A 10,317-nucleotide genomic window follows, 5' to 3' on the forward strand; every position below is an offset into this window, starting at 1 on the left:
CTCCCAAGTAGGGGCTTGTCTCTGGAAAGCCTTGATAAAAGACGCCGACGTCTCCTCTGATGATGAGCGCTAGTGTTTGGTAGCAACGAGTTATGTGTTTATGTCCATCGCCGCCATGTTTGTAATGACTTATCATGAGAACAAATGTATTCACGCGTGACTTTAAYAGCATTTCTTACTTAATGGAAACACTGTACTTGCGAAAGTGTGTTTTTTCGACATTAATAGAATATCGACAAAGTTTTGCGCACATTTGCAATGGAAACGCAGCTAGTGACATGCATTTCCATCAAATACAAAATGTCAAAGAAAATATATTTATGTACAAGAAACTTCGTATAACACGCAATTTTACCCATTATGTCACATAATTGGCATGTTTTCTTTTGGATTTGGCTCAGCTAATGTGAAACAGGAAGTGACATACAAGGGGAACTTTTTAAGAATGGGAACTCCCTAGTTTTTGTTTATTTAACCAATGTTATTTAAACTATAACCCTTTCTCATCTCTCTATGATAGTGATTAAAATAATCTAAAGAAACATCAGATTCTTCTCTACAGTCTGGGTTGTTGGCCTTTGTAGCAATGCTGTGTTTCCATGCAGACATTCCCATTCGACATCACTTCCTGTTGCTTCACATGCAAATATCTCAACAACCGTTCATCTCAGCAGCGTGAAATCTTTTTTAAAAATATGTTATCAATGTTGTCTTTCCAAAAATGCATTCATATTTATTACAAAAGAATTGATGTCACAGGCACTTTAGTGGGTTATTTACGTATATTTTTATGGATCTGTATACAAGCACATATGGTTACACTGCTTTGCATTAATATTTCTGTGAGGGTTCTCAAGAGCTTGCAAGAGAGAGAGACAAGATTGGTCAAAATACAGTTATGACATTACAAAGTTTAACTTCTGACAWTGTGTGACCTAAAGGCCCTGTCACTCTTTAATTTTTTTTTAACACACGGGAGGCGACGTCACTCTCTCTCTCTCTACATTCGTTTCCTTCACTTTACTTTACAAGAAGCAGGGGAAGAACCAATCAAATTTCATGAAGACAAGCGACCCGAGAGCGCGATTTGCAGGGCTGTCGTCGCTATCGTGTCCCCATGTTTCGGGTTTCACCCTGGTTGCAACGACAGTCGTTAATCGCTGTCGTTTGTCGCTGCCMGTRTGTCGAGCCCATWATACCAGTTTATGAAAGTTTGTCCAACTTTAAAAATGTCTATGCTGGAGATTGAATTTACAAAAAATCAACAAGAAGCTTTGTTTGGACCTACACACACTGCAATGCTAACAACTAGATTGAATACATAGTAAAATGGTAAGTAAGTAAAATAGTCATAACAAAATTTTCACAAGTCAGCATAATTTGTATAGTGTGACAGTGAAGAGTTGTGACCTGCTGCAGCTGGGTCTGTTCACAGTGAACGGTTCCAAAGGAACTGGTAATTCAAAGAAACAAAAGTTAAATCATTGCAAACAACAAAATAAACTAATAAAAAATTGATAAAGAAAGTTATTTGTGTGCAACGCAAATAATTAACCCCAATATAAAAGGATGCAAAAGTGTAAAAAACAAAACTACATAGATACTTAAAATTTCAATTAATTAACTGAAGTTAATGAAACTTGTGCACATTTGCAATAAACAAAACCAATAAGATACCAAAAAGATAAGTAACATACAGTATTACCACAACCTTTATTAACTGTGTGGCTGCAGGTGCTGCTGTCACAGCTTCGTAACTAAAAACAGAATTCACATGAATAATTCTCTTATAAATATGAAAGTCCTCTCCAGTTTTTAAGTATTTTTGACCGTGTGAATGGTTGGACCTTGTGTCAGCTGCAGTTTAAAGCCATAAAGTTTGAGACACGTCACATGTGTTCACTCCGTGAAGCACTCGTGATATCACAAATTACACTGTCTGCAAACACAACATATCCTGCCTTCAGGAGCAAACCAACAATAGAATTCACTTTTAAAGCATATAAAGGCTGATTTTAAGACATTCTACACAACTTTTTTGTCATTACAGTTAGGAGAATTTATAATTCATTATACTGTATTATATATACGTATATATAATTATTATATAATATAATCCTTTTTATTATTTAATGTACTGTAATAAAATTATACAGACAGATATATTCTGTTCTACAGCATGTAGGTTAACCTAAAAAGCTAAAAACCAGCAAGTTTCAGCTAAAGTTCAACTAATTTGAAGACCAGCATATGTGTAAAAATGAATTTGTAAATTAATATTTACTTAATTTTGTCCAGTTAGCAAGTTCCAATAAATAAACCTCCAAGTTACAAAAGAGAATCACTCTGTGTGTGTCACTCGGATGCACTCTCTGCCTCATCACAAAGCCTGACACAAAAAGCTACGCGTATCAAAGCCATTATGCATGCAACCTGGAGTGAGCTGGCAGGAAATACAAACCATTTCACACACACTACATGTGTGCTTTTGCCAGTACACAAAGAACACTTACCAGGCAAACAGAGCATTCATGCAGGGTATTACTATTCATGAGGCATGCAGTGAGAGGGCCTTCTGCTTACGTCCCTGCTAGCGTGTGCACGGCCAATCTCTGAACATTTACACTGCGAGCTGTAGTTGTGCTTTTTTTTTTTTATCCTGCTGAGCACTGGAGCTTCCAGCTCTGATGGGTCCAGATAAACTCCCCAGAGTGCTGGCCCTGTGCAGTATTTATGAGGCCGGGGCCATGTTTAATTCAGCCACACTGATATCAGCTCTACTCTCAGCCTGTGCCCGGCCATTGTGTTGTTGTGCTTGATGGGCAAGAGGCACGGTGTTCAACACAAATACCAACATCTTAAGAAAAAAACGTTTTTGTGCTAACGGATCTTGACCTGTCATGTTGTGGGGATTTTTTTTTTTCATATTGGCTGTCACAAAGGATAAAATGATGTTTGGTGAAATGAACAATCATAATACAGTCATGTTGTTTGGACAGTCATGCAATCTTTATCTCACAGAAAATTTCACAGTATTTTTAAAGGCAGTTATCTGCACATAGGCAAGAATATTTTCATAACACGGGTACATATTCTGACTCCAAGGAAATCTTCTGGGGGAACAGTGACCTTGAATAACCATAACTTTTACAATTAGGGATGTTCTTAGCTGATTGAAAGTATTAGACCGGGGTTCTGATCAAAGCTTTTTTCTTCTGTCCATCTATTTTCTTTATCCATGTTTCCTTTCTGGGGTAACAGACAACTAGTGTCTATCTCCAACAGTCACTGTGTGAGAAGCAGGGGACATCCTAGACAGCTTCTGAGTCCATCCCACGGCCACACGCTCACCAATTTAGAGTTACTAACTAGATACCACATAGCGATAGCACATATGCTAGGCTAAAGCACCAATGCACCAGAACTCAGAAGTCACCAGGATGGATTTATTATTTTGGGTGGGCCCAATGAATAGCCTTTCATTAGAGCTAAACAATAATTTTAAAAAAATCTGAAGCTCCTCTGTTGAATAGTTTTTAAGTTATCAGCATTTTTGTATGTCCAGACACCCCACACTCAGATATTCACCCTCCTCAAATATGGGGTCTATTGTAAAACTATTGGCAGGCGTAATGTAGGTCGGATACTTCTACATTCCTATCAAATTTCATGCCGATTGGCGCAGCTGTTTTTGTGCTATCGTTGACCAAAAATCTCAGAAAAATTATTAAAAAGAAAAACTAAATTAAAAAGAAAACAGTATGAAAACAATATGAATCCTGTTTGCGTGCGGGGGTCATAATTAACCTAACTTGCATGTTTTTGGGGTTACCATTATCAGTAGGGGAAGCACTTATTATAGTTTTATAATGTTTTTTTTGTTTTGTTTTTTTTTTTTTTGGCGGGCCAGACTGAAGTCACCTGCAGGGTCCATGGACTGCCAGTTGAATATTCCATAACCTAACCGCTCTCTGCTCTGTGGTTTCACATTAGCCATGAACATTACATAGATGCTGAAAAATGGTGTGTATAGCATGCAAACAAGCCTGCAGTATGGAAGCATTTTAAAACACAAAATGAGAGCTGTTCATTAGTTACTTTCAACATTTGAAATCTGGGATGTTTTATGGTGCTAGTAACAGAACTACACTCAATACCAATAATGGTTTTCTCATTTCAGATTCAAACACTCCAAACACACCAAGTTTATCCAGTTCACTCTTCAATCTAGCTTGGCYGAGCAGCGCACTTTCATTTTAAAGAGAAAATACAAGTTTTCACAGATCAGCAGTGAGTTGAAAAAAATTACAAAACAGTCACTGGACTTTCGGAGAAATTTGTTTTTTGTGCCTTTTACAACTGTTAAAGCTACAAAACGTATGACGCAGTGCTGCCTGAGCTGTATACAGTTCCTAATCGCCTGATGAACAATTTGAAGAACAACATGAATACAGATTTATTTTAACTGCAATGTAGAGCTACTGAGGTGTTGGACATTATGGTATTRTTTTTTTAAGTAAATGGACTCATGGTGTGCAATCTGCAAATCTGCCGTGTAAAAGAAAAAATAAAAGCAAGTATTGGACTGAGACTCAGTATTGGCCCTTCCTTACTGTTAAATGACTTGGATCGGAATCGGGGAGAGAGAAAAAACGTTGACTGGGACATCCCTACTGATCATCATGGCACTTCAGCTTCATTTGCAATTTTCAGCCTCTATGTTTGTAATTGCCTTTTTTACAGCTTCAAATGAAGCGTCACACACCCACATCGTTAAGCCCCCCCCCACACACACACACCCACACACACACACACACACACACACACACACACACACAGAGACACACACACAATGAAGATGGGCTCAAACCTCCCGCCCCCCTGCTGCTTCGGAGAGAGAAAGGTGATGTGTGAATGGGTGTTCTCGTCTGAGTCATGCCGGTTTGTTTTTCAGCTCTCTCGCTCAACAGTCCATTAGCTCATTGTTGGAGGGGCTGCTATTGGATTCTGGCTGACATGTTCCCTCAAGTCTGAGAGCAAGAGATGAGGATGCATGCGGTGCTGAGTGCTCTAATATTGCTCACACACACACACACTTTCACTTAGATGTGACAAAGAAAACGGAATACAAAAGAAGGAAAGGGGGACAGGAGTGAGAAGAGAGAGGGGAGATGAAGAAAATATGCAAAATGTGATGTGACATGAGATGATGATTAAGTTTTCATGTGTCTGTACAGCTGAAATTCTCCTCAGAATCAAGTTGCTGATCATTTATTGAGAATCAAACGCCAAATTTTGTACATTTCTGGTTTGTTACTGAATGCACGACTTGTTGAATTAAATCTTAGCAAAAAAATTAAAAAAGTGTAACTCTGTTGTTTTTGTTCTCTGTTTCAGGGCCTGCAAACCACAGTCAGTCCACACTACAGCCTCCGCTGCCCCCTCCACACAACCACCACAACTTGTCCCATCAGTCGGCCAACAGCCTGAACAGGAACACCCTGAGAGGGGGGCGCAACCCCATCCACGCCCCGGCTCCTGGTACTGGAGATGGACCCACCACACCGGAGTCGGTGCAGTTACAGGACAGCTGGGTGCTCAACAGCAACGTCCCGCTAGAGACCAGGTCAGTACAACGAGGTTCTCTGTTCTTTTCTTTTTTTCTTTATGTTTCTGACTTTTATAAACAACTCATACAGACGTCTGGAGTCACTTACAGCAAGAACACCAGTGGAATCAACTATGAGGGGCAACATTTAGAGAATTGTTGTAAATTTCTTAGTTAATAGACATGTTGTATACAAAGCCATGAAACTTATTTGAACATTTTCTWGGCCAGGCATTTTCCACAGTAATTGAAAAACACTACAGATCCTTTGAAGTGGGACTCTGAACACTTGATATCTTACCTGTCCTAAATGTCTAAATTTGGAACAATATTGATGGATTCCGAAGTGACATACACGTTTTCATCCAGTCTAAATAGGTAACTTCAAACAATTCAAATCTAAAGCACTACAAACTGTAACATTTTCTGCCAACATTTTTAAATAATTCTTCATGCCACCATTGGTTTTGCMTTAAAGTGCCTGTAGCTGCGTTTCCATTGACCATGAAAATGCGCAAATTAGAATTTCGAAAATAAATTTGCTCAATGAAAACACGTCARTTTCGGAAAAAAATACTTTTTCGACAGAATGTTTTTGCGCTAGGAAGAGGTGGTATTTCGGCTGTATCGAAATTGGTGTTTTTCGCAAAACTGCAATGGAAACACTTTTTTCGCATCANACACACACACACACACACACACACACACACACACACACACACACACACATCGCCCCCCCGCCCCTCGCCCACTCCACTGTGGGCCACAACTCTGAGGGAGAAATAAGCTCCCCGAGAAGGCTGCAGCATCTCAATTTATCTGGAAAGAACAGCGGAGGACGAGGTTAGGGAGGGTGGGTTACTTTCAAATGCATTACTGCGGGGACAGATAGAAGCTGCAACCTGTGGGAAGGACGGAGAAAAGATTCATTTTCAGCTGCGCAGCCGCTCCTCTAATGTGCAATCATTACTCCTTAATGTTATGCAAAGTTTATTAATGATGTGACCTTGCATTCACTTAGCGGCTGCTTTGAAAATATTATTCAACAATTTTTTTTTGGTTATTATTATTTTTGCAGCGCTACTGCTGCACTTTTTCATGTGTCAGCAATTCATTGCCGGGATTAAATAAACGCACAAACGTGAATGTTCATTCATTTTCTAAAAGGGGGAAGTTTCTACGGCTGCAGAATGCTGCATCAGAAATATACCTAGTCCTGGGTTTTTTTCTTACCATTATTATTTTTGCTGTTATTGATAGTCGGTGATTTTTACAGTAAAAATAAATGTGTTGTGATTATCCGTCCACTCCTGAACCCAGTCAAGCTGGTAAATCAAAGCATTCRAACACTCTGTCTTGAAAATAGTTAAACAAAGACCAAGTAATGAAATAATCTCAGTCCAGCTAGTGAAAGAAAATTCTTTAATCTAATGTGTTTGAAAATACTTCGTTCAGATTTCACTACTTGCTAAAAGACATGCGGATAAAAATAAAACCTGTGTATTGTTTGTAGGAACAGCATGTCGTCCTCTCGCACTAAAAAGGATTGAATTTTTTTTTTTCAAGCACAGACTGAAGTTTTTTTAAACGCTGAAATTTTGCTAAACAGCCCCTTTTCCTGCATTTGCACCTTACATTGTCATGCAAATTGTGTTTTTTTTTTTTAAGGGGAGGAAAGTTTTTTTTACAACTGTTTTCCTGTACAGAGTATTTTAGTAAAAGATTTTTGAGCATCTGTGTCTGTTTGGCAGATCTGCATTCCACTGTCTACATGTCCTTTATGGCTTCGTGTGCTAGAAAGCACAACCAGAAAAACATTTTTATCATTTAATAACAGAAAARAAATAAAAACTAATAATGGTTAAAAAAAACAGACTGAAATGTTTTGCGAGAGACATTTTTGTCACAAGTAAGCACCYATTATCCAGCAGGTTGGATTTTAGTGTTTTTGCTTCTTATTTGGGCAGACACTCTACATTTTTCCATCTAAAGAGGAAAAAAAGCATTTAAAATTAATCAGGCACAAATTAAAGTGGCTATAATAATTACTTTAACAATATTTCCCTCWTTTGATGTTCTAATACAGCTTTCTTCAGGTTGTTGAGTGATTTTGTGTTTGATTTGTTGGTTGGTTTTTATTTGCTTTAATTACATTTTTTTTTTTGTCATTTTGTTTTGTGACTCATTAAAGTTTTGCAAAGTGAAATTTAAAATCAAACCAATAAGGATGGAACGTTATGTATTTGTACCAAATCTTTAAAGTATTGATATCAGAGATAAGTACACACAACCTGATGAAGAGTATATTGGACAGAGGTGACACCGTTGTTAAAGAGTTGGGGGTTTTAATTGCATTTTCCAAAACACTGAGACAGAAAATGAATAAAGAAACAATATACAGACTAAGGTTTTGGCCACACCTGTTGAATTCAGTGTTTCAGTCAAGTTGTGAGCTAAACCTCTGCAGTGATGATCAATATTCAAAAGTTAAACTGGACTTAGAAACGCTCAGGGGGGTCAAACTCAGTTACAAGGGGACCAATATTTTAAACATGGTCCAAGCCAAAGTCCAATTTTTGTAATTATTTTTTACAGAAAATTTGTATATCATTCTTACAGAAATACAAATTAGCTTTTCAAATGTATGTTTTATGTAATATTTGGAACATACATGGGGGCGGCATGGTGGATCAGTTGGTAGAGCTGTTGCCTCACAGCAAGAAGGTCGTCGGATCAAATCCCGGCCCGGAGACCTTTCTGGGTAGAGTCTCCATGTTCTCTCCGGGCGCTCTGGCTTCCTCCCACACACCAAAAACATGACTGTTAGGTTAACTGATAATCCTAAATTGTCCCTGGGTGTGAGTGAGAGAGTGAATGGTTGTTTGTCTCTATAAGCGTTTACGCACTGCCCGGCCTGAGACCAGCATGGCCCTGCTTGTTTCACACTGTGCGTCGAGCCGCCTCGAAGTGGGTGTGGGTGTGAATTTGGATAGTGACATCATTTGGTTTGTGACCCAATAATGGATGGATCTACAGGCTCAGTAACTCTAAAGCAAACAGTGGGAACTGTAAAATTCCTTTTTTTTAACGGCTGTGGGTCAAACAGCTTTTTCTGCTCGAGGGATTTACATGAGGAATTCCCTGATTTAAAACTGGCCATTTTAGATTGGAACTGAAGCATTTCTTGAAGGAAAACCATCTTTGTGGTCATGAATAACTGAACTGTCACTTTTTAAATGATTTGTTTTTAAGTTGGTTTTATGAGTTTATTAGTGAGTTTTAATATTGTGATGTTTTTTATTTGTTAACTGTATTTTACACTTTTATTTCATGTTGCCAAAAGCCCATCTAGGGACGGGCATTGCAAATTAGCTCTGGCTATAAATGTTGTAGTGTGTAGTATTGTTAAAACTTGACACTTGTCCCTATTCAAATAAACACCAAATGGATGCGGCCACTGAGCTCCTGACTGCTTTTATGTTGTTCATGCAAGTAGTTAAATTACAGATTACAGTGCAAGAATGGATATGTAAACATAGAGTTAGATGACGAATGGTGATGTGAAATAGAGCGGAGAGGTACCAAAAGTTGTACCTGGCCATACTGCAACAACACGCGGCTAGAGCGAGACGAAATCGACTGGTAAGCTATTAGCTAGTATTATTAGCTTGATATGGTTATGAAAATAGTTGCTATTTAGTAGATTTATATGATTTTAAACATGCCAAACCCGTCTGCAAACAAACCAATCAAATGATCAGCAGTACATGACATAAAACCGGGCCGATCAGCCTGGCCCAATTGGAACCTCACGGCCAGGTTCCAGAAGCTGGGCTGGAGCCGGCCCTGAAAGACAAATGCAAAAACGACAAACCCGGGTTAGAAGCCGGGCCGGGGCGGGCTGTGCAGTGCATGAATGCCTTATGTGAGGCCCTGTGATGGACTTGCGACCTGTCCAGGGTGTACCCCGCCCAGGGCACTGTGACCGCTGGACATGGGTACCTGTGACCCTGAAAGGATAAAGCGGGTATAAAAAATGGATTGAACATACATGGCCTAATGTTTAAATACAAAAGATTACATTTAAAAAGACACATCATTCTTTTTTTTTTGTCTTACTCTCAACCTCAAAGTTTTTTATTCATTATTTCATATACATTTTATTACAGTCCAGCAAATCAGTTGAAAAAAGAGAAAAACTTGACTAAAAATCCAACTATGTGACTTTAAAAAAAGAAGAGAACACAGTAAAAGATGCTTCACATCAAAATCAAAKGTTGCAGAGAAATTCAAACATCATTTYCTTGGTTTGAAAGTTGGCCAGCTGTTATGAAAAGAATGCACTAATCATAGTGACAAAAAAGACAAACCATAAAACTATCAATTAAAGCATTACTTTTGAACTGGATAAACTGTTAAAAACGGGCCAGATTTGGCCCACGGGGCTTGAGTTTGACACAAGTGCTCGACACAATCAAACACCTGTCACCATTCATGTCAGATCACTTTATGTTGAGAATAGGGCTGTGAAATTAATCGAGTTGATTAATCGATTTTAGTGCTGCATGGGCATAGATTAAAAATTTTAATCGTGATTATAATTTACAATCACTTTACTATGGCTGAATATTTAGGTTTGTTTATTGCAATGCACTCAGAGCATGCCAGGTCATGTTTGTAAATGAGAAGTGGTTCTCAAACAGTTTACC

At 38.5% G+C, this 10,317-nt stretch overlaps 1 protein-coding gene across 1 annotated transcript in view; it reads left to right on the forward strand.

The window, feature by feature from the left end:
- tenm2a (teneurin transmembrane protein 2a) overlaps positions 1-10,317 on the forward strand; it is a 346,633-nt gene that overhangs the window by 263,270 nt on the left and 73,046 nt on the right. The gene's annotated exons all lie outside the window — the stretch shown is intronic.

The sequence above is a fragment of the Austrofundulus limnaeus genome, unplaced genomic scaffold, assembly GCF_001266775.1.
Source record: "Austrofundulus limnaeus strain Quisiro unplaced genomic scaffold, Austrofundulus_limnaeus-1.0 Scaffold291, whole genome shotgun sequence".
Lineage (NCBI taxonomy): Eukaryota > Metazoa > Chordata > Actinopteri > Cyprinodontiformes > Rivulidae > Austrofundulus > Austrofundulus limnaeus.